Source organism: Anabrus simplex, chromosome 1 (assembly GCF_040414725.1).
Source record: "Anabrus simplex isolate iqAnaSimp1 chromosome 1, ASM4041472v1, whole genome shotgun sequence".
Classification (NCBI taxonomy): Eukaryota; Metazoa; Arthropoda; class Insecta; order Orthoptera; family Tettigoniidae; genus Anabrus; species Anabrus simplex.
In genome coordinates, this window is record NC_090265.1 from 225,335,588 (window position 1) to 225,361,848 (window position 26,261).

Below are 26,261 nucleotides of genomic sequence, written 5' to 3' on the forward strand. Positions count from 1 at the left end.
CCTCATTTTGAAGTCGTTGCTTACGTAGGAATAACTTCTTCAAGAACGTGTTAGGCAGACTACTGTTATTTATGTGTTGACGTAGATTGCTGTTTACTTTTCATAAAACACGTATTACTAATGAAAAGTTTCACTGAATTACATAAACTTAGGCTACGTACGCCTATTGATGCTATACAATCCGTAGTTTTCAAATTATTCTGGCTCATTGCGGTTAATTACATCAGAATGGCAAAATCGCCAAATTAAAATCCCTTCAAAACCTACCACATACGGCAAATTTTAACCGCGCGCTCTGACAATGCTTCGGCTAATTTCGGAACTGCTCGATGTAACTCGTGTCTATCGCTGGTCCAGTTGCCAGCGATTCCTGGGCTATGTTTTCCCCGCTTCTCATACCCCCTCGCCTTGCGCACCCTCCTTACGTCTCACGGCTCCGCTCCTTCAGTCCCGAAATTGAACCTATTCGCTGGTTCCTGAGAGCAACGCGCGCTGATATACAAAGCAAATTTAAGGAATAGGCTCTGATAAACCATTTTACCTAGACTTATCTATTTCTAGGGGGTTCACTGAACCACTGAACATATAGAACGCACCGCCACTGAAAATGTCGCAAAATAAATAACGAGATAAATGTACTATAATCTATCAGCTTCATTGTCCGTATTGATGAATTAATAATGCAAGTATACTTGCGAGATAAATGTAGACGACAGGACATTCCAAAAGCTCAAAATGTTAACATATGCAGTTCTTGACACCTTAATTATGCAAATGGAAATACGGTTTGGCGATTTTGAAAGCATCCAGTTTGAGTTGTTGATCCATCTCAGTTCATAGTTTACAAAGAGAGCTTCCCTGCTATTAAACTGAACAGTCTTATGAACATTTAACCGCTGTTTTAATAGGAAAAGACTAGAAAGTGAATTGATTAAGATTTATTTCGATATAGAAAAACATTTGTCCCCTAAAACTTTTACATTACATTGTCCTCAATGAACTCGAACCAGTGTATGTAGAAATGTCTTCTTCTTATTATTATTGCTCTTTGTTTTACGTCGCACCGACACAGATAGGTCTTATGGCGACGATGGGACAGGAAAGGCCAAGGAATGGGAAGAAAGCGGCCGTGGCCTTAATTAAGGTAGATTTGCCTGGTGTGAAAGTGGGAAACCACGGAAAACCATCTTCAGGGCTGCTGACAGTGGGGTTCGAACCCACTATCTCCCGGATGCGAGCTCACAGCTGCGCGCTTCTAACCGCACGGCCAACTCGCCCGGTTGTGGAAATGTCAAAATTGATTCCTTTAATATTAACATTTCCTGTGACCACTGAAGGGAGTATGAGCACTCTGAAGGGGATAAAAACATACTTGCGTAATTCAATGAACAATGAAAGACTCGGCAGTCTTCGTACCATTTCTATCGAGAAAATGTTTGTGAAGAAATTGGTGAGTGATCAAGTATTGAAGGACCGAGTGATTGACCATTTTGCAACCAAGACAACTCGACGTTTGGAACTACTGTACAAGAAACTTTAAGGTAATATTTACTGCCTACCCATTAATTAACTAATAGCTTCGCCACTGGTTTTACCTGGACGATTATCCAGAAATGGGTTTTTACGTTTAAGCTCTTGAATCAAATGTTGGATACTGAATAAAAGTTCAGATTTCGTTATGGGGAAATCCATCCTTGGCCATGGTTAAAATCCATTCTTCTAAGATGTTCCTTTCTTCATTTGTGAGGACTGGATCCGGACCCATCCCACGAGTTTTGGGCGACTTCCCTTTAGCAGGTGAGGCAGCCTGGGCGAGGTACTGGTCCTCCCCAGTTGTATCCCCACGACCCAAAGTCTCACGCTCCAGGGCACTGCCCTTGAGGCGGTAGAGGATCCCTTGCTGAGTCCTTGGGAAAACGTACCCTGGAGGGTAAAAATTTTAAGAAAGAAAATTATTATTATTATTATTATTATTATTATTATTATTATTATTATTATTATTATTATTATTATTGTCCATCTTTGTGGTGTAGTGGTTAGTGTGATCAGCTGCCACGCCCGGAGGACAGGGTTCCATTCCCGGCTCTGCCACGAAATTTGAAAAAAAAGATACCAGGGCTGGAATGGGGTCCACTCAGACTCGAGAGGTCAACTGAGTAGAGGGGGCTTTGATTCCCACCTCAGCCATCCTCAAAATGGTTTTCCGTGGTTTCCCACTTCTCCTCCAGACAAGGCCACTGCCGCTTCCTTCCCTCTTCCTTGTCTATCCCTTCCAAACTTCTCATCCCCTCACAAGGCCCCTGGTCAGCATAGCAGGTGAGGCCGCCTGGGTGAAGTACTGGGCCTCCTTGCGAGTAGTATTCCCCGACCCAAAGTCTCACGCTGCATGACACTGCCCTTGAGGGGGTAGAGTCTGAGTCTGAGGGAGCACCCAACCCTGGAGGGTGGACGGGTTAAGAAAGAAAGAAAAAACAACATTTAGTTTAAGGAATAAAGAAGTAAGCTGTGATTAGTGATGTAATGAGGTTGGCGTTCGTGGCTGCCGTGTGATAAATACTGATAACGAATCACAATATGCAACAACTGTATGACTATACGGCACGGTATTGGAAATAGCTCAAAAATTATTTCTTCTTTCTTTCTTTCTTTCTTTCTTTCTTTCTTTCTTTCTTTTCTTTCTTTCTTAATCTGTGTACCCTCCAGGGTTGGTTTTCCCTCGGACTCAGCGAGGGATCCTACCTCTACCGCCTCAAGTGCAGTGTTCTGGAGCGTGAGACTTTCGGTCGGGGGATAAAACTGGGGAGGAGGACCAGTACCTCGCCCAGGTGGCCTCACCTACCATGCTGAACGGGGACCTTGTGGATGGAGGTCGGGGATGGGAAGATTTGAAAGGATAGATAAGGAATACGGAAGGAAGCGGTCGTGGCCTTAAGTTAGGTACCATCCCGGCATTTGCCTGGAGGAGAAGTGGAACACCAAGCAACACTACTTCGAGGATGGCTGAGGTAGGAATCGAACCCACCTCTACTCAGCTGACCTCCCAAGACTTAACTTTCAGTACCAAGGAAGTGAGAGGAGCAGAGCAGGCAATAGGAACAGCTGAATAAAAGGTGTCATGGCGACGAAGTGGATGGCTTCGGAATCATTGAACCGAGTATCTGAAATACGGCGGATGCGAAAACATGAAGGAGGAAATTCGGGTAAAGGACAATGTACTGGAAGTGGTTAGGAAGAAATACGGTATGAGTAAGGGAAAATATTCAAGGGTTGAATTTAAAGGGGGGGAGGCGGGGGAGCGGGGCGGGTTTGGCGTCTATGACGTAGGCAACCCGCATTGCAGGGGTCAACAACCTACTTTTAAACAAACCGACATAGAGTCCTCCCTTTATTTTAGACAGCTGGGGTACTGGCTCCGGCGGCCCCTTTGGGGTCGGTCAAGCGCCGCCTTCGACGTGTTCCCAACTATTAGCCCGCCCTTGGGCTTACATTTATCAACAGACCAGAAATCCAATATTTGGATCTGGTTACTCATTTGTTGTAAGTGATCACATGCTCACCCATGCGCACTAGAGTATATTGGGCCTTAAACAATTGTTGTTCAAATCTTAGAACCATCACAATGACAATCTGTTATTAAAAGTAGTATTCATTTATGTACAATTCAGCAGCAGAAATTTCGGCCCTAATGAGAATCGAACTCATGCGGCCTGTATCCTTACTCCGCTGCCTACCCCGAGACAACACAGCACTAATGGGTGTTGGTGTTTAGATCTTGTGTAATAAAGTTAAGTAAGGAACCGACTTAATGCAGTCCATGTACTCATTTAGGTACCATAGCATTTTTTCTACTAGGTACATTATTCCGACATATTAAAATAAATAGAACCGAAATATCTGCAACCTAAAACTAATAGAAATTGCTTTAAGTTTTACATTTCTTTCTTTCTTTCCTTCTTTCTTATTATCCTTAGTCCCTTTACCCTAAAGGATTCAGCCAAGGATTCTACCGCCTCAAGGGCAGTGTACTGGAGGGTAAGACTATATGTAGTGGAGGATACAACTGAAGAGGTTAACCAGTACCGGGCCAGGCGGCGTCACCTGCTATGCTGAACAGGGTCCGTGTGGGGGGATGGGAAGATTGGAACGATAGGCAAGGGATAGCCTTAAGTTAGGTACCATCTTGGCATTTACCTGGAGGAGAAGTGGGAAACTATGGTAACCCACTTCGAGGATGGCTGAGGTGGGAATCGAACCACCGCTACTCATAAGGAAACGGATTTCGGTGTTCAATTCTAATCAGGTTGAAATTTAGTGCACAATATTCCTACAAAGTTATACAATGACGTAGTGAAAACCGCATGGGCCACTTTCAATTTTGAACGCCGAAAACCTGCCGGGCGACGGCATTAGCGCGTAGGTGGTGAGAGCTAAAGCTGACCTTGAATCCTAACAGCAGGCGATGGCTCGTGGAGACAAAGCAGCGATCTGACCTGACGTGCTGCGTTGCATACCCCACCTTTAAATTTCCCCCCACTCTGCTACCCTCTCGATTAGAATATAACATGCAACGTAATTTGATGTTTTGTGCTTGGCCTTACTGTAAATAAATAAACCGATCTTTCGTTGTTTTCCTATTGTACTCTTTGTAATCCTTGCGATTGCGATACTGGATGTTCACAAAAAAAAAAAAAAATAAATAAAAAAAAAATAATAAAAAAAAATAATAAAGGCCAATGCCAAGAGACTGCTTGCACCACGCGCACCTTGCAACACTTTATTTTGTACACTTATCGCAAGTATTTCGGATAGAACCATCCTTGAAATAAAACTGAACGGGGTTCACAAAGCAAGCGGGTGTTTCAACATAACCGCATTTGTACCAACTATACTTCCAAATGTTACGAAATCGCGGAGAGTTGGCCGTGCGCGTAGAGGCGCGCGGCTGTGAGCTTGCATCCGGGAGATGGTAGGTTCGAATCCCGCTATCGGCAGCCCTGAAGATGGTTTTCCGTGGTTTCCCATTTTCACACCAGGCAAATGCTGGGGCTGTACCTTAATTAAGGCCACGGCCGCTTCCTTCCAACTCCTAGGCCTTTCCTATCCCATCGTCGCCATAAGGCCTATCTGTGTCGGTGCGACGTAAAGCCCATAGCCAAAAAAAAAAGATAGTTGGTTGTGGGTCAATGATCGGGTTTTTAAAAATTGTTGCGCAAATGAGTGTTCATAAATCAGGTCATAAAAAACGAACAAATTGTTTCCATATCCGGAATCCAATTACATCTAACGGCTGAATCATTCCAGTAGGTAGTTCCCTGGGGATTAGTTTTAACAATAATAGTTTTGTTGGCGGGTTTTGACGCTAATATATTTGCTTCACTTTGTGCTGTCCACGAATCCAAGAGTAAAAAGTAAAATACTGTCGTCTGGTACATTCTGAAAATAAGCGTATTGTAACCACTTTTGAAGTAACTTTTTAGTTAACTTCCCAGACTGTGAAGGCAAAACAAATCAGTTGTCAGCTGTAAACAAACTTCTTGTAACAATAGGACAAAATTCACGGTCCTTTTCTTCTAACACTCAACTAACAGTCTAGGTAACAGTTCTCCATTGGCAGAAATTACAGGCTGAATTGTATAGATGTGTGTTAATGAGTTCAATTATTGAGCTTTTGCGAAAATGTTCTCTCCCTTTAAATGTAGCGTATGTCCAGCATGGAAATATTCGTTAAATCCGCTTTGGTCTGTGTTAAAAACGCACTTTGGAGAGTGAGTGTTTATTCATTCGGATACCTTTCCTACAAAAACTGTTGCGTTCGACGCTAGGTCAAGCTGATCGGCTGTGTAACTTCTGGTTACAAATTTTACTTTCCGGGAACCAATATTGAATTTACTTTTAAACTTCTGTACACTGAAAGTTGAGGCGTGAAAGGTATCGTCATGGACACGCCGAGCATTCTTCAGGGACCATTTTCTAATGTGTACGTCATGGACGCTTTTGTTCTTGTTTAGCCTCCCCTTTTTAAATTCTTCAAATGTTTCTTTGATTATAAATTTCCGTTTTTATGCCTTTGTGTCGCCAGATTCTACTTGTAGCTTCCATTTAGAAAGGTCTGATTGGTGCCGTAGCTTTTTAAATTGTGCTGAACGACTTTAAACGATCATTTTTTCCCTCCTTTGTTCAGCCAATAATCAACCGCCTTCTTTTTTATGTGATACTTATTGCAGGTGTTGTGGTAGCATCTTCTCCACTGTCAGTGTCGGATATTGCAAGTTCATCGTTTTAATAACATTGTTATCGTCAGGCAAAACTAACGTCTCCTCATGTTCAATGGCAATCTGCACATCACCAACTTCTTCTGCAATAAGCCCTGTAAACAAGGATCATGATTCAGTCTTGGCGCAAGTTCTTACTTACGGGGCAGTTCAAAACCCAATTCTCTTTCATCAGGTATTATTTGGCTTTCATAACTTTCAGTGAAGCAGCTTTGTAGCGATTTACCACATTCCAGGGATTAAAATTTGGAAGGTGTTCCAATTGAACATCGTCGTTGTCAATTTCTGACATTCGTAAATAATCTGACTGTAAATTAAAGTTTTAAAAATTATTTGTTATCTGTGCCATTAAAATAAAAAAACAGACAAAATACAACTGTCACACTTACAATACGTGATCAAAAGTATCCGGACACCTGGCTGAACATGCCGTACAAGTTCGTGGCGCCCTCCATCGGTAATGCTGGAATTCAACATGGTGTTGGCCCACCCTTAGCCTTGATGACAGCTTCCACTCTCGCAGGAAAACGTTTAATCAGGTGATGGAATGTTGCTTGGGGGAATGGTAGCCCATTTTTCACGGAGTGCTGCACTGAGGAGAGGTAGCGATGTCGGTCGGTGAGGCCTGCCACGAAGTCGGCGCTCGAAAACATCCCAAAGGTGTTTTATAGGATTCAGGTCGGGACTCTGTGCAGGCCAGTCCATTCAGGGGTGTTATTGTCGTGTAACCACTCCGCCACAGGTCGTGCACTATGAACAGGTGCTCGATCGTGTTGAATGATGCAATCGCCATCCCCGAAGTGCTCTTCAAGAGTGGGAAGCAAGAAGGTGCTTAAAACGTCAATGTAGGCCTGTGCTGTGATAGTGCCACGCAAAACAACAATGGGTGCAAGCCCCCGCCATGAAAAGCACGACCACACCATAACACCACGGCCTCCGAATTTTACTGTTGGCACTACACACGCTGGCAGATGACGTTTACCGAGCATTCGCTATACCCACACCCTGTCATCGGGTCGCTACATTGTGTACTGTGATTCGCCACTCCACACAACGTTTTTCCACTGTTCAATCGTCCAATGTTTACGCTCCTTACACCAAGCGAGGCGTCGTTTGGCATTGACCTGCGTGATGTGTGGCTTATGGGCAGCCGCTCGACCATGAAATCCAAGTTTTCTCACCTCCCGCCGCACTGTCATAGTACTTGGAGTGGATCCTGATGCAGTTTGGAATTCCTGCGTGATGGTCTGGATAGATGCCTGCCTATTACACTTGACGACCCTCTTCAACTGCCGGCGGTCTCTGTCAGTCAACAGACGAGGTCGGCCTGTACGTGTGCTTTCACGTTTCTACTTCACTATCATATCAGAAACAGTGGACCTAGGGATGTTTAGGAGTGTGGAAATCTCACGTACAGACTTCTGACACAAGTGATACCCAATCACCTGACCACGTTCGAAGTCCGTGAGTTCCGCGGAGCGCCCCATTCTGCTCTCTCACGATGTCTAATGACTACTGAGGTCGCTGATATGAAGTACCTGGCAATAGGTGGCAGCACAATGCACCTAAGATGAAAAACGTATGTTTTTGGGGGTGCCCGGATACTTTTGATCACATAGTGATGACGGCGACCTGTTCATCCGAAAATTCACGTTTGTCTTGCAATAGCCCTACCGAACTGATAAGAGAGTGAAAGGGTGAGGGGAAGGTGGAAGGTGAGGAATGAAACGCGGCAGGGCTAGTCATGGCCTAGTTGCCACGAGCCATCGTGTGCTGCTAGGATTCAAAGTCAGCTTTTCCTCTCCCCACCTCCTCGCTAATACCATCACCCGGCAGGTTTTCGGCGTTCAATATTGGCGTTCAAAACTGAAAGTGGGCCGTCTGGTTTTCACTACATCATTGTACAATTTTGTAGGAACATTGTGTACTAAATTTCAACCTGATTAGGATTTTACACCGAAATCCGTTCCTTTGTTAGTTGACCTCCCGAGGCTGAGTGGACGCTGTTCAATCCCTCGTACTACTCTTCAAATTTCGTGGCAGAGCCGGGAATCGAATCACAATAAGCACTACTCCACAGAAGTGGATCACTTTTTATTCACTGATACTTTAAAGCGTTTGATCATTTTGGTTCATTCCGGAATACATAAAGACAGAAAGAGAGGGTAAATGTTATATCAAAATTGAAAAGTGAGACTGAGCACAAAGGGCGTTTAGTCACATTGGAGTTGGTGGAAGTTGATGAGGGTAGGTAAACGAGGTGTGGGCAATGATTTGGCGATTTATGTGAAAGCGGGCACGGAATTCGTTTTGTTCATTCTATCAATACTGATCTGCACGTAGGGCAGTCGCCTAGGTGGCAGATTCCCCATCTGTTGTTTCCCTAGCCTATTCTTAAATTATTTCAATGAGATTGGAAATTTATTGAACATCTCCATTGGTATGTTATTCGAACCCCTAACTCCCCTTCCTATAAATGAATATTTGCCCCAATTTGTCCTCTTGAATTCCACTTTATCTTCATATTGTGATCTTTCCTACTTTTAAAGATGCCACTCAAACTTATTCATCTACTAATGTCATTCCACGCCATCTCTCCACTGACAACTCGGAACATACCACTTCATCGAGCAGCTCGTCTTCTTTCTCCCAGTTCTTCCCAGCCCAAACTTTGCAACGCTTTTGTAACGCTACTCTTTTGTCGGAAATCACCCGGAACAAATCGAACTACTTTTCTTTGGATTTTTCCAGTTCTTGAATCAAGTAATCGTGGTGAGCGTCCTATACACTGGAACCATACTTTAGTTGGCGTCTTACCAGAGACTTATATGCCCTCTCCTTTACGGTACATCCTTACTACAACCATTAAATACCCTCATAACCATGTGCAGTGATCTGTATCCTTTATTTATTTATTTACAATCCCATTTATGTGATTAACCCAATGAAGATCTTTCCTTATATTAACACCCAGTTGCAATGATCTCCCAAAGGAACTTTCACCCCATCAACGCAGACACTTAGACATACAAAATAGAGTTTGTGGTTTTCTCTTTAGCATACAACAGACAAAAAAAACCAGCTCATACAAACGTAAAGAAAATGTAATTAGTAGGGAGCAGATTTCTATGACAAGTCATATTTTCCCTCAGTATTATGCCATGTAGTCTTGGATTTTCAACACGTTTCCAAGCATGATATTCGTAATTAAGAAGCTTTCATTGGGCATATAAATGCATGTCGGTATTTAGGCTTTTTTTAAGTTTTGTGTCATATTTTGAACAAAATCGCATTATAACGACATACCGGTACCTGTTTTGGTAATTTTCCCATGAATTTAATTTTATGAACATCAGAGTAAGCTCTAGAAATTATTTTTCAGGATAAACTGGAATACCGGTATAGCCTTCTTCTAATGAAGAACCTTTGAAAAGTAGTGTGTGGAATGTTTCTAGCAGATACATGCTATTGTTTGTCGGTTGGGTCAGTTGCTGGATACCGGGCTATTGTTTACACGGAAGCAGAGGCTATTCTGCAAGTTATTTGACATTGTTCATATCTCTCCCATTCACCCTTCCCTCTTCCTCCTTCAACGCACTGAACAACTTTGGTTAGTGAGGGAGTTTCAGTCATTCAGTTGCTTTCAAAATGCCTAAAACGGAAGTCTCAGCGTGGTATCAGTTAGTGAGAAGTTGCGAAGTTTTGTTCGCAAGTTTGGTGAAGACATATTCGGTACCGGTACGATTGTAGTGATATTATTCTGTAAATTGCGTGAGCATGCGAAAGGATCAATAGCATCTGAGGTGTGTAGATGTACTGGAGAAGAATAGCGAACTTTTGTACCAACGTGGAATAAGTGACTTTCTTTGTGGAAACTTTTCATCTGGAGATTTCGAGGAATTTCTCCGAAGTGATTTACTGGGTACCTAACTCTATTCAAGTACCCTCCCGTTACATAATGTGATGTCGAAAGATGTTTTTCTCGCTACAAGACGACACTCAGCGAACACAGGAGAGGATTCTCATTCAGAAAGTCGTAAATTTATCTTAGAATCCCGTTCGATTTCGTTCCACTATACTGTATGTGAGCGGTCGAGTGGAAATTCGAATGGAAATATTCGTCCTGCCTTTACTATGCTTTGTCGCAACGGCTATGCGCTCACATGAACGATCTGTTGAAATGAGCGAGTCGTTCAAATGAACTAGTACGCTCATGAACGACCCAACTCTTTTATTTTCACAGAAAATTGCCGACAATTGTGTGAATTGGCCTTTACTTTATTCTTTGGCGCATGTGAAATGCTTATATAAGTACCTTACTTGTCGTTCCAGACTAGTGGTCGGGACGGAGCGGTTCGGTTCGGAGCAAGTACTGTGATGTCATTACTCGGTTAAACCGAGTACAGAACCAAGTACAACTTTATAGCGGTAAATTTAAACTTTATATTGATCTTCTAAGCTACAGTTTACATTAATAAAGATTATCAATTATTATCAGTGGTACAATGCTCCGTACTATCTGTTATTGGTTATTTGCACAATTTTTATAATCTTACTATATATAAAAATGGATGTATGTGTGTATGTGTGTAAATGACACATCTCCTCCTAAACCACTCGAGCAATTTCAACCAAACTTGGTACACTTATGATTTACTATCCGGAGACGAGCACTGTGCGGGTAAGCCATCCGTAGCTCACTTAGGAGTGGGGAGTCAGGGGGGAAAGGTATTAAAAAATTGAAAAAGGTGTCCAATCCACAGTTTTGGGGGTCACTGAGATAAATAGTGATGTTCCCGATTTTTTAAAAGTCAAAGTTCAGCTCCCTTTTGGGTGGGGAGCGAGGGGGAGAGTGATATATAAAATTAAACGAAAATAGTGTCGAATACATAGTTTTCGGGGTCACCGAGGTTGAATTGTACACTCCGAATTTTTTTAAAGTCCATGTTCAGCCCCGCCTGGGGTGGGGGGAGGGGGAGTGATATATAAAATTAAACGAAAATAGTGTCGAATACATAGTTCTCGGGGTCGCCGAGGTTGAATTGTACACTCCGAATTTTTAGTATCAGGAGACAAACCACGCGAGGGTAAGACAGCCCAGGAGCCCTTATGGATGGGGGGGGCGAGGGGGTCAGATATATAAATTAACGAAAATAGTGTCGAATCCATACTTTTCGGTGTCGCTGAGATGAATAGTGACACACCGGGTTTTTTTAAAGTCCGTGTTCAGCCCTCTTTGGGGTGGGGGCGAGGGGGGAGTGATAAATAAAATTACACGAAAATAGTGTCGAATACATAGTTTTCGGGGTCGCTGAGGTGAATTGTACACTCCGGATATTTAGTATCACGAGACATACCACAAAGGGGTAAGACAGCCCAGGAACCCTTAGGGGCAGGGGGGCAAGGGGGTGAGATATTAAAATCATCGAAAATAGTGTCGAATTCATACTTTTCGGGCTCGCTGAAATAAATTGTGACACTCCGGAACTTTTTAATTTCCAAGTTCAGCCCCCTTCGGGCTGGGGGCGATGGGGGGTAATATATAAAAATAATAGAAAATCGTGTCGAGTCCATAGTTTTCTGGGTCGCTGCGATGAATAGTGACACAGCAGATTTTTAGTATCAGGAGACAAACCACGTGGGGGTAATACACCCCAGGAATCCTTAGGGTCAGGCGGAGCGAGGAGGCTGAGATATAAAATTCATCGAAAGTAGTGTCGAATCCATAGTTTTCGGGGTCACTGCGATGAATAGTGACACAACCGATTTTTAGTATCAGGAGACAAACCACGTGGGGTAATACACCTCAGGAACCCTTCGAGTCAGGGGGCGAGGAGGCTGATATATAAAAATCATCGAAAGTAGTGTCGAATTCATACTTTACGGGCTCGCTGAAATGAATAGTGACACTCGGCAATTTTTTAACCTCCAAGTTCAGCCCCCTACGGTGTGGGGGCGATGGGGGGTAATATATAAAAATAATAGAAAATCGTGTCGAGTCCATAGTCTTCTGGGTCGCTGCGATGAATAGTGACACAGCAGATTTTTAGTATCAAGAGACAAACCACGTGGGGGTAATACACCTCAGGAACCCTTAGGGTCAGGCGGAGCGAGGAGGCTGAGATATAAAATTCATCGAAAGTAGTGTCGAATCCATACTTTTCGGGGTCGCTGAGATGGATAGTGACACTCTGGAATTTTAAAAAGTCTCAGATCAGCCCCTTTCTTGGTGGGGGGGGGGGTTGATGGGAGAGTGATACATAAAAATAATCTAAAATAATTTTGAATCCATAGTTGTCGGCGTCGCTGAGATGAATATTGAGAAACCGGATATTTTATAAGTCCAAGTTCATCCCCCTTTGGGGTGGAGGCCGACGGGGGAGTGATATATAAAATTAATCGAAAATAGTGTCGAATACATAGTTTTAGGAATCGCCGAGGTGAATTGTACACTTCGGATTTTTAGTATGAGGAGACGAACCACTTGGGGGTAGGACACCCCAGGAACGCTTAAGGGCGGGGGTCTATGGGATATACTGTAAAAATCATCGAAAGTAGTGTCGAATGCATACTTTCCGGGATCGCTGAGACGAATAGCGGCACTCCGGAATTTTTTAATTTCCAAGTTCAGCCCCCTTCGGGGTGGGTTCGATGGGGGGTAATATATAAAAATAATAGAAAATAGTGTCGAATCCATAGTTTTCGGGGTCACTGCGATGAATAGTGACACAACCGATTTTTAGTATCAGGAGACAAACCACGTGGGGGTAATACACCCCAGGAACCCTTAGGGTCAGGCGGAGCGAGGAGGCTGAGATATAAAATTCATCGAAAGTAGTGTCGAATCCATACTTTTCGGGGTCGCTGAGATGAATAGTGACACTCTGGAATTTTAAAAAGTCTCAGATCAGCCCCTTTCTTGGTGGGGGGGGGGGGTTGATGGGAGAGTGATACATAAAAATAATCTAAAATAATTTTGAATCCATAGTTGTCGGCGTCGCTGAGATGAATATTGAGAAACCGGATATTTTATAAGTCCAAGTTCATCCCCCTTTGGGGTGGAGGCCGAGGGGGGAGTGATATATAAAATTAATCGAAAATAGTGTCGAATACATAGTTTTAGGAATCGCCGAGGTGAATTGTACACTTCGGATTTTTAGTATGAGGAGACGAACCACTTGGGGGTAGGACACCCCAGGAACGCTTAAGGGCGGGGGTCTAGGGGATATACTGTAAAAATCATCGAAAGTAGTGTCGAATGCATACTTTCCGGGATCGCTGAGTCGAATAGCGGCACTCCGGAATTTTTTAATTTCCAAGTTCAGCCCCCTTCGGGGTTGGTTCGATGGGGGTAATATATAAAAATAATAGAAAATAGTGTCGAATCCATAATTTTTCGGGGTCACTGCGATGAATAGTGACACAACCGATTTTTAGTATCAGGAGACAAACCACGTGGGGGTAATATACCTCAGGAACCCTTAGAGTCAGGGGGCGAGGAGGCTGATATATAAAAATCATCGAAAGTAGTGTCGAATTCATACTTTTCGGGCTCGCTGAAATGAATAGTGACACTCGGCAATTTTTTAACGTCCAAGTTCAGCCCCCTTCGGGGTGGGAGCGATGGGGGGTAATATAAAAAAATAATAGAAAATCGTGTCGAGTCCATAGTTTTCTGGGTCGCTGCGATGAATAGTGACACAGCAGATTTTTAGTATCAGGAGACAAACCACGTGGGAGTAATACACCCCAGGAACCCTTAGGGTCAGGCGGAGCAAGGAGGCTGAGATATAAAATTCATCGAAAGTAGTGTCGAATCCATATTTTTCGGGGTCGCTGAGATGAATAGTGACACTCTGGAATTTTAAAAAGTCTCAGATCAGCCCCTTTCTTGGTGGGGGGGGGGTTGATGGGAGAGTGATACATAAAAATAATCTAAAATAATTTTGAATCCATAGTTGTCGGCGTCGCTGAGATGAATATTGAGAAACCGGATATTTTATAAGTCCACGTTCATCCCCCTTTGAGGTGGAGGGCGAGGTGGGGAGTGATATATAAAATTAATCGAAAATAGTGTCGAGTACATAGTTTTAGGAATCGCCGAGGTGAATTGTACACTTCGGATTTTTAGTATGAGGAGACAAACCACTTGGGGGTAGGACACCCCAGGAACGCTTAAGGGCGGGGGTCTAGGGGATATACTGTAAAAATCATCGAAAGTAGTGTCGAATGCATACTTTCCGGGATCGCTGAGACGAATAGCGGCACTCCGGAATTTTTTAAAGTCCGAGTTCAGCCCCCTTCGTGGTAGGGCGATGGGAGAGTGATATATATATACAAATAATCGAAAATAGTGTCGAATCCATAGTTGTCGGAGCCGCTGAGATGAATAGTGAGACTCCGAATATTTTATTATAAGTCCAAGTTCATCCCCCTTTGGGGAAATAGTGTCGAAGACATAGTATTCGGGGTAGCCGGGGAGAATTGTACACTTCGAATTTTTAGTATCAGGAGACAAACCACGTGGGTTTAGGACACCCCAGGAACTGTTAGGGGCGGGGGACGAAGGGGCTGAGATATAAAAATAATCGAAAGTAGTGTCGAATCCATACTTTTCGGGGTCGCTGAGATGAATATTGATACTCCGGAATTTTTTTCAAGTTCAGTCCCCTTCGTGATGGGCGGACGATGGGAGAGTGGTATATAAAAATAATAAAAAATAGTGTCGACTCCATAGTTGTCGGGGTCGCTGAGATGAATAGTGAGACTCCGGATATGTTATAAGCCCAAGTTCATCCCCCTTCGTGGTGGGGGCGAGGGGATTGAACACACCCGATTTTTTAAAAATCAATGTTTAGCCCCATTTAGGGTGGGGGAGGGGGAGTGAGATATAAAAATAATCGAATATACTGCCGAGTCCATAGTTTTCCGGGTCGTTGAGATGAATAGTAACATTCCGGATTTTTAAAGTCCAACTTCAGCCCCCTTCGGCATAGGGGGTGACAAGGTTAGAAAATAAATTGTCAAAAATGACCGAGATTGGACGTGTGTATGTTCCAGTTTGACTTTCAAGTATGACTTACTACCTGGAAAACTTACTTTGGGAGTAAGACGCCCCTAGAGCCACTAGGGAAGCGGGTGAAATATAATCTGTATTAATGAATGGAAGTCAGTTTGGAGCGATCTATATATACTGTACTGTATTAAAATGAAAATAGACGTGATTTAATGAGACCATTCTAGGCATCTTAGAAACTTAAAACTTGGTACCAGACAAGCTGATGACTTCGGGATCCCTAGAAAAATCTAAAATTCTCATAATTCTCTGAGGGGGACACGCTGGGAGTTTGAAATCTGCTTAAGAACACAGTCGGTGTTATTTATCCAGAACGATAACTTATAGGTTTCATGGGCTTAAAAGTTTCCTGAAAGTCAGTGGCGGCGCGTGGAAAAAGCGTAGGGGGGTTCACTGCTGTCGAAAATAACGTGTTGAGATTTATTGTTTCGTGATGTTTATATAGATGTAAAATAGTGACATTGCTTGATTAGAAACGCGACTTTCCTTTGAAGGAACACGGCTACTGCTCGAAGAAGTTACCAAAACAATGAAGATGAAAGAGAATATGAGGTGCAATTACTTATAGCTGATCCAATTTCCTCTAATTTTGGAGACGTTGCTTGCGTACAAATAACTTCTTCAAGAACGTGTTAGGCAGACTACTGTTGTTTATGTATTGACGTATTTTTCTGCTTACTTTTCATAAAACACGTATTACTAATGAAAAGCTCCAGGGGCTCTCAACTTGTCAGCCTGGGGTGGCGACCATGGGGCCCTAGCTGAGTCCTGGTATAGCTTCCACTTACTTGCACCAGGCCTCTCACTTTAATATATCCTATCCGACCTCCCTTGATCAAGTCTTGTTCTTTTCCGACCCCGACGGTATTAGAGCACTCGAGGCCCAGGGAGAGTTTCATTTTCACACCCTTCGTGGCCTTTGTCTTTCTCTGGCCGACACCTTCATTTTCGAAGTGTAGGATCCCTTCCACTTTTTCTCTGATAAGTGCTCTATAGAGGATGGTTGCCTAGTTGTACTTCCTCTTAAAACAATAATCACCATCATCACTTACTAATGAAACGTTTCATTAATTACATAAACTTAGGCTAGGTACACTGTTGATGCTATACAAAATGTAGTTACCAAAATATCCTAGCTCATTGCGGTTAATTACATCAAAATTTCAAAATCGTCAAATTGAAAACCCCTCCAAAACCTACACATACGGCAAACTTTAACCGCGCGCTCTGACAGTGCTTCGGCTAATTTCGGAACTTCTCGATGTAATTCGTGTCTATCGCTGGTCCAGTCGCCAGCGATTCCTGGGCTATGTTTTCCCTGCTCCTCACAGCCCTTCCCCTTGTGCACCCTCCTTACGTCTCACGGTCCCGCTCCCGTAGACCTGAAATTGAACCTCTTCGCTGGTTCCGAAGAGCAACAGAGTGTTGATGTCAAAAATACCGCTACGCGCGTGGATATACAGAGCTTATTAAAGGAACAGGCTATAATAAACCATTTTACATAGACTTATCTATTTCTAGGGGGTTCACTGAACCACTGAACATGTAGAACGCACCGCCACTGCTGAAAGTCCTCATTTTTAACCCCCTCCTCCATATGAAGATGGCGGCACAATCTCCCTAGAAAATTGAAAGTTGGAAAAATGATAGTTTTTTTTTGTACGTTAAATTTGGCTGTATTTCTGGATTTACCTAAATTTTCCACTTTGTACACGTGTAATTGATGGTTTTATTCACTTATAGGAAAGGCGGGATCATCAACTTCTACACGAATATAGGCCCACCCAGTAGCCATATGTGAGCCAAATTCTATGTTTGAAGCTGTATGAAAAGTAATTCACTGTGTGAAAATCTTACACAAATTTCACCCTATTCAACGTTTCTGCTCAATCATACCTTTAAATAGATGAGATACGAGGAAATATGAGGCCAGAGGTGTCTTACCGTACAATCCGCTTTTCGATATCATGCACCGTTTAGCAGCAGATATTCTGTAAATGTAGGTGAACATGCATGCACTTCGGTATGTCGATCTACGTTTATTCATTGAAGTCGATTTGTAGCGATCTAGAAGATGGTGTGTCTGACATTGTAATTAATACTTTACAAATCAATAGTGAATGTCAGCTGGAGGGCGTCTGCTGTTGTAATCAGTACTCTCCACATCGATTTTAAGTGGCAGTAGGAATGGGGACCTCCTCCAACGCCTGTGTACAATTGTAATGTATAATTCCCTTCTCGATTTGAGTAGCAGACAGCAAGGGAGCGTGCATTTAGCTGATTCTCTTTATCGTTAGGAATAGGTGCCCCCTCGCAAGGGTGCCACCGATTATAAAAAAATTTACCCATCAAAATGTGACTGATGTTACGCATAGTGAATTGCGGTAGACAAGTGGACCTGTCATTATCATCACAACTCCTGAACTCGCACTTTACATTGGAAACAACGTCTGCATACCTTCCTATGCAGTTTCTCGGATAACGTCAAGAGACATGCAGTTTAAAATTTTTTATTCACTTCATGTACAGTAATTTACTTCGATATCCGTATACAATGTAGAATACCGTAGCGAAGCACGGGTCCATTTGCTAGTGTTACTATATATAAAAATGTATGTATGTATGTATGTATGTATGTATGTATGTATGTATGTATGTATGTATGTATGTACGTACGTGTATGTGTAAATGACACATCTCCTCCTAAACCACTCGAGCAATTTCAACCAAACTTGGTACACTTATGACTTACTATTCGGAGACGAGCACTGTGGGGGTAAGCCATCCGTAGCTCTTTTAGGAGTGGGGGTCAGGAGGGGCAAGGTATAAACATAATTGAAAAAGTGTCGAATCCACAGTTTTAGGGGTCACTGAGATAAATAGTGACATTCCCGATTTTTTAAAAGTCAAGGTTCAGCTCCCTTTTGGGTAGGGGCGAGGGGGGAGTGATATATAAAATTAAACGAAAATGGTGTCGAATACATAGTTGTCGGGGTCGCCGAGGTTGAATTGTACACTCCGAATTTTTAGTATCCGGAGACAAACCACGTGGGGGTAAGACAGTTCAGGAACCCTTAGGGGCAGGGGTGCGAGATATAAAAAATAATCAAAAGTAGTGTCAAATTCATACTTTTCTGGCTCGCTGAAATGAATAGTCACACTCCGGAATTTTTTAATGTCCAAGTTCAGCTCCCTTCGGGCTGAGGGCGATGGGGGTAATATATATAAATAATAGAAAACAGTGTCGAATCCATCGGGGTCACTGCGATGAATAGTGACACAACAGATTTTTAGTATCAGGAGACAAACCACGTGGGGGTAATACACCCCAGGAACCCTTAGGGTCAGGGAGGCGAGGGGGCTGATATATAAAAATCATCGAAAGTACCGTCGAATCCATACTTTTCGGGCTCGCTTAAATGAATAGTGACAATCCGGAATTTTTAACGTCCAAGTTCAGCCCCTCGGGGTGGGGGCGATGAGGGGTAATATATAAAAATAATAGAAAATAGTGTCGAATCCATAGTTTTCTGGGTCGCTGCTATGAATAGTGACACAACAGATTTTTAGTATCAGGAGACAAACCACGTGGGGTAATACACCCCAGGAACCCATAGTGTCAGGCGGGGCGAGGGGGCTGAGATATAAAAGTCATCGAAAGTAGTGTCGAATCCATACTTTTCGGAGTCGCTGAGGTGAATAGTGACACTCCGAAATTTTTTGAAGTCTCACTTCAGCCCCCTTTTTGGTGGGGGTTGATGGGAGAGTGATACATAAAAATAATCTAAAATAATATTGAATCCATGCTTGTCGGCGTCGCTGAGATGAATATTGAGAAACCGGATATTTTATAAGTCCAAGGTGATCCCCCTTCGGGGTGGGGGGTGTGATATATAAAATTAATCGAAAATAGAGTCGAAGACTTAGTATTCGGGGTCGCCGGGGTGAATTGTACACTTCGAATTTTTAGTATCAGGAGACAAACCACGTGGGGGTAGGACACCGCAGGAAGCCTTAGGGGCGGGGGAAGAAGGGGCTGAGATATAAAAGTAATCGAAAGTAGGTCGAATCCATACTTTTCGGGGTCGCTGAGATGAATAATTACACTCCGGATTTTTTCAAGTTCAGCCCCCTTCGTGGTGAGGGGCGATGGGAGAGTGATATATAAAAATAATCAAAAATAGTGTAGAATCCATAGTTGTCGGGGTCGCTGAGATGAATAGTGAGACTCCGGATATTTTATAAGTGGTGAGGGCGAGGGGTATTGAACATAAAAATAATCGAAAATAGTGTCGAATCCATAGCTATCGCGGTCGCTGAGATGAATACTAACACACCCGATTTTTAAACCATCAATGATAGCCCCTTTAGGGTAGGGGAGGGGGAGTGAGATATAAAAATAATCGAATATACTGCCGAATCCATAGTTTTCCGGGTCGCTGAGATGACTAGTAATATTCCGGATTTTTAAAGTCCAACTTCAACCCCTTCGGCATAGGGGATGAGAAGGTGAGAAAATAAATTGTCAAAAATGACCGAGATAATGGACGTGTGTATGTTCCAGTATGACTTTCGGGTATGACTTACTACCTGGAAACCATACTTTGGAAGTAATACGCCCCTAGAACCACTAGGGAAGTGGGTGAAATATAATCTGCATTAATGAATGGACGTCAGTTTGGCGCGATCTATACATACTGTACCATATATATATATATATATATATATATATATATATATATATATATATATATATATATATATATATATATATATATATAAAACTTACGGCATAAAAATTAAAACAGACGTGAGTTAATGAGACCATTCTAGGCATTTTGGAATCTTAAAACGTGGTACCAGACAAGCTGATGACTTCAGGATCCCTAGAAAAATCTGAAATTCTCAAAATTCTCTGAGGGGACACGCTGGGAATTTCAAATCTGCATAAAAACACAGTCGGTGCTATTTTTCCAGAACGATAACTTATAGGTTTCATGGGCTTCAAAGTTTCCTGAAAGTCCTAATTTTTTACCACCTCCCCCATATGAAGACGGTGGCACAATCTCCCAGACAAGTTAGAAAATTGAAATTTGGCAAAATTATAGCTTTGTTGTACGTTAAATTTGGCTGTATTTCTGGATTTACCTAAATTTTCCACTGTGTACACGTATAATTGATGGTTTGATTCACTTATAGGAAAGATGGGATCATCAAATTCTACACGAATATTGGCCCACCCAGTAGCCATATGTGAGCCAAATTCTGTGTTTGAAGCTGTCGAATAAGTATCTGAAAAGTAATTCACTGTGTGAAAATCTTACACAAATTTCACTCTATTCAACGTTTCTGCTCAATCATACCTTTAAATAGATGAGATACGAGGAAATATGAGGCCAGAGGTGTCTTACCGTACAATCCGCTTTTCGATATCATGCACCGTTTAGCAGCAGATATTCTGTAAATGTAGGTGAACATGCATGCACTTCCGTATGTCGATCTACGTTTATTCATTGCAGTCGATTTTTAGCGATCTAGAAGGGGGTGTGTCTGACATTGTAATTACTTTACAAATCAATAGTGACTGTCAGCTGGAGGACGTCTGCTGTTGTAATCAGTCCTCCCCACATCGACTTTAAGTGGCAGTAGGAATGGGGACCTCCTCCAACGCCTGTGTACAATTGTAATGAATAATTCCCTTCTCGATTTGACTAGCAGGGAGCAAGCGAGCGTGCATTTTTCAAAACTCTTTTAGCTGATTCTCTTTATCGTTAGAAATAGGTGCCCTGTTGCAAGGGTGCCACCGATTATTTAAAAAAAAAAATACTCATCGAAATGTGACTGACGTTACGCATAGTGAATTGCGGTAGACAAGTGGACCTGCCATTATCATCACAACTCTTCAACTCGCACTTTACATTGGAAACAACGTCTGCGGACCTTCCTATGCTGTTTCTCGGATAACTTCAAGGGACATGCAATTTAAAAAATCTTATTCATTCCATGTACAGTAATTTACTTCGATATCCGTATACAATGTAGAATACCGTAGCGAAGCACGGGTACATTTGTTAGTAGATATATAAATGGATGTATGTGTGTGTGTAAATAACACATCTCCTCCTAAACCACTGGAGCAATTTCAACCAAACTTGGTACGCTTATGACTTACAATCTGGAGACGAGCACTGTGGGGTAAGCCATCCGTATATATATATAAATAATCGAAAAATATGTCGAATCCACAGTTTTCGGAGTCGCTAAGATGAATAATGACACTCCCGATTTTTTAAAAGTCACAGTTCAGCTCCCTTTTGGGCGGGGGCGAGGGGGTAGTGATATATAAAATTAAACGAAAATAGTGTCGAATACATAGTTTCCGGGGTCGCTGAGATGAATAGTAACATTCCGGATTTTTTAAAGTCCATGTTAAGCCGCCTTTGGGGTGGGGGGCGTGATATACAAAATTAAACGAAAATAGTGTCGAATTCATACTTTTCGGAGTCGCTGAGATGAATAGTAACATTCCGGATTTTTTAAAGTCCATGTTAAGCCGCATTTGGGGTGGGGGGGCGTGATATACAAAATTAAACGAAAATAGTGTCGAATACATAGTTTTCGGGGTCGCTGAGATGAATAGTGACACGCAGGATTTTTAGTATCAGGAGACAAACCACGTGGGTGTAATACACCCCAGGAACCCTTAGGGACCGGGGGGGGGGGTGAGAGGGGTCTGAGATATAAAAATCATCGAAAGTAGTGTTGAATCCATACTTTTCGTGGTCGCTGAGATGAATAGTGACACGCCGGAATTTTTTAAAGTCCAAGTTCAGCCCCCTTCGTGGTGGGGGGCGATGAGAGAGTGATATATAAAAATAATCGAAAATAGTGTCAAATCCATAGTTGTCAGGGTCGCTGAGATGAATAGTGAGACTCCGGATATTTTATAAGTCAAAGTTCACCCTAATTTGGGGTGGGGGCGAGGGGGGACTGATATAAAAATAATCGAAAATAGTGTCGAATACATAGTTTTCGGGTCGCCGAGGTGAATTGTACACTTCGGATTTTTAGTATCAGGAGACAAACCACGTGGGGGGTAGGACACCCCAAGAACGCTTAGGGGCGAGGGGGTGAGATAAAACTATCATCGAAAGTAGTGTCGAATCCATACTTTTCGGGCTCTCTGAGATGAGCAACACTCCAGAATTTATTAATGCCCAAGTTCAGTCCTCTTCGTGATAGGAGGGCGATGGAGGAGTGATATATAAAATTAATCGAAAATGGTGACGAATACATAGCTTTCGGGGTCGCCGAGGTGAATTGTACACTTCGAATTTTTTGTATCAGGAGACAAACCACGTAGGGGTAGGTCACCCCAGAAACCCTAGGGGCGGAAGAGCGAGGGGGCTGAGATATAAAAATCATCGAAGGTAGTGTCGAATCCATTCTTTTCGGGTCGCTGAGATGAATAGTGACACTCTGGATTTTTTTAAAAGTTCAGGCCCCTTTGTGGTGAGTCGGCAATGGGAGAGTGATATTTAAAAATAATCGAAAATAGTGTTGAATGCATAGTTGTTGGGGTCGCTGAGATGAATAGTGAGACTCCGGATATGTTATAAGTCCATGTCCATCACCCTTTGTGGGGGGGGGGGGGGCGAGGGAGGATTGAGATATAAAAATAATCAAAAATAGTGTCGAATCCGTAGTTTTTGGGGTCGTTGAGATGAACAGTAACACTCACGACTCTTAAAATTCAAAGTTTAGTCCCCTTTAGGGAGGGGGAGGGGAGTGAGATATAATAATAATCGAATATACTCCGAATTCATAGTTTCCCGGATCGCTGAGATGAATAGTAACATTCCGGATTTTTTAAGTCCAACTTCAGCCCCCTTCGGCACAGGGAGTGAGAAAGGGTGAAAAATTAAGTTGTCAAAAATGACCGAGATAATGGACGTGTGTATGTTCCAGTATGACTTTCAAGTATGACTTACTACCTGGAAATCATACTGTGGGAGTAAGACGCCCCTTGAACCACTAGGGAAGCGGGTGAAATATAATCCATATTAATAAATTGTAGTCAGTTTGGCGCGATCTATACATACTGTACTATATATAAATTAAGGCATAAAAATGAAAACAGACGTGAGTTAATAAGACCATTCTAGGCATTTTAGAATCTTAAAACGTGGTACCAGATAAGCTGATGACTTCAGGATCCCTAGAAAAATCTAAAATTCTCAAAATTCTCTGAGGGGTACACGCTGGGAGTTTCAAATCTGCATAAGAACACAGTCGGTGATATTTATCCAAAACGATAAAGTACAGGTTTCATGGGCTTAAAAATTTCCTGAAAGACCTAATTTTTAATCCCCTCCCCTATATCAAGATGGCAGCACAATCTCCTAGACGAGTTATAAAGTAGAAATTTAGCAAAACTATAGCTTATTGCCTGTAACCGACGGAAAATTTACGAGATGTTTAAAAATTTTATTTTTTACAGCATGGTTTTGATGGCTGACGGACGTGCGTGAGATCAGCTCCTCAGTCAAAGTGAATTAGCAGGTGTTATTTCCTAGTAACATATATCAAACGTTGTGTTAAAGTGTGCAAACATAGTTTGAAAGTGTTTAAAGTGAAAGTGTCTCCCTGTTGTGGTCATATTTTTATCAGTTCATTAAAATATTCCATTGTAAAACAAGATGACCAGGAGTAACAAGCGCAACAGCAAGGAAGCGAACGGTAGTGCCAACCTCGTGGAAGAGACCGTCACGAGGATCCTGAATGAGACTCTCAGCTCGGGTAAGTTTCTGGACAGAATTATAGAGGCGATATCGGAGCGAGTGACCACACTTGTCGTTAAGGAACTAGAGAAATCTCTCCAGTTCAATGCTGAACTTGTAGCGGATTTAAAGAAGAAACTTGAGTGTCGGGACAAGGAAATCCAGGCACTTAGGTCAGAATTCGAAGCTAGAAGCGACTCTCTCGAACAATATAGTAGGAGAAATAACCTTAGAATCTTTGGAGTGCAGGAGAGCTCACAAGAAAATACTGACGAACTTGCTGTAAACGTCTTCAGGGATATAGGCGTGAATATAAACATCAATGGTATTGATAGAAGTCACCGTGTTGGGCCTAAATCAGTAGGGAAAACTCGGCCTATCATTGTCAAGTTTACTTCCTATCGTACACGACAAGAAGTATTCCGTAACAAAAGGAGACTAAAAGGCACTCATGTTACCATCCGCGAAGATCTTACGTCCGCTAGACTCTCCATACTGAAGGCTGCCATTCACCGTTTCCATGTAGCGAACTGTTGGACTGCAGACGGCGATATCATCATTAAGAAACCCGATGGGGGCAAAGTGCGCATTAACCGGCTGTGTGACTTACTGGAGGATAGAGATAGCAACTAAACGGACAATTCACTTGACTGTTCTGATCTCTATTTACTATATTTCATTTTATTTAAATACCACCTTAGTGTAATTTAATTAGATTAGCTCACTGTACTTAGATTATTTCATTCACATAATTATTAATTTTTCATAAGGTAATTAGATTAGCTCACTTTAGTTAGATTATCTCATTCGCATAATTATTACTTTTTCATAAGGTGGCAACGAGCACTAATGGGTTACTCTCCTCTGACAGTACCGGACATTCCTTCCCAGCCACAATCCCGTTCAAGGCCTCACTCACCCCTCCACTCTCCACAAACAGAACACGACCTTGTGACAACTGTCCACTGACCCCTCCTGGAATTACCCCCCTTCCTTCTCACTCAACTAGAGACCTGCTACTAGCTAAAGTTTCCTCTTTCCCGAAAGGTCTCCATATAGCCCATCTAAATGTACATTCATTGTCTGCCCATTTCCACGAACTTAAAGAACTTGTCCCGGACGTATTTGATGTTTGCCTTCTCACTGAAACCTGGCTTCATGATCTGATCCCTTCGAAGACTTTCAACATACCTGGCTACTGTTTACTTCGGAACGACAGAGCTGGAAAGAGGGGAGGAGGTGTAGCAGCGATAGTCAAAACCAGTTTAAAGCCTACGATAATTGCATGTTCAGATAGCGAATACAATAGAAGACCGGAGTTCCTGCTCTTGGAAATAATCGTAGCCCATCAGAAATGTGCTGTCTGTGTGGTGTACAAGCCACCTGCGATTGGACATTTGGAGGACGTAGAAAATGCTTTGTTACGCGTACTCCCGCAATATGAACATGTAATTGTCATGGGCGACTTTAACACAGACACCGGAAACAACAATGCCGAATGTCGGCAGCTTTTAAACATGACTACATCTTGCGATATGAGCATTTTGCAAACACTCCCTACTCACCACACCGCCACGTCACACACGACAATCGACTTAATGATTGTCAAGAATACAGACAAAGTACTACAACACGGACAGACATCTGTACCAGGAATTTCAGCTCATGACCTAATATACATATCCTACTCCTTAAAGACCCGAAAGACAAAACCAAGGACTATTACATTAAGAGATCTCTCTAAAATTGACTACATTATGTTCACTGAAGACGCACTAGATGTTCCATGGCATCATATACTAACAGTTGACGACATTGACGTTAAAGTAAACATATTTAACGAATATCTGACAGCGCTCTATGATCGACACGCCCCGCCGAAAACAGTACGGGTAACGCGAGCCCCAGCACCGTGGCTAAACTTAGAGCTAAAGGAGTTAATGGCAAGACGAGATGCCGCACATAGAAAGTTTAAGCGACAACCGACACAAGACAATTTTGACGCATTTAAACGGCTACGAAATAAAACATCGCAGTCAGTACGCAACGCTAGAATTAGACATGCACATACCCTGCTAAATAAAAATACTAGACCTGCTATGGCTTGGAAAGAACTAAGACACATGGGAATAG

General features: G+C 42.6%; 1 pseudogene; it reads right to left on the reverse strand.

The window, feature by feature from the left end:
• Window positions 1–1,666: 1,666 nt before the first annotated feature.
• LOC137497688 (uncharacterized) overlaps window positions 1,667–26,261 on the reverse strand; it is a 40,065-nt pseudogene continuing 15,470 nt past the window's right edge.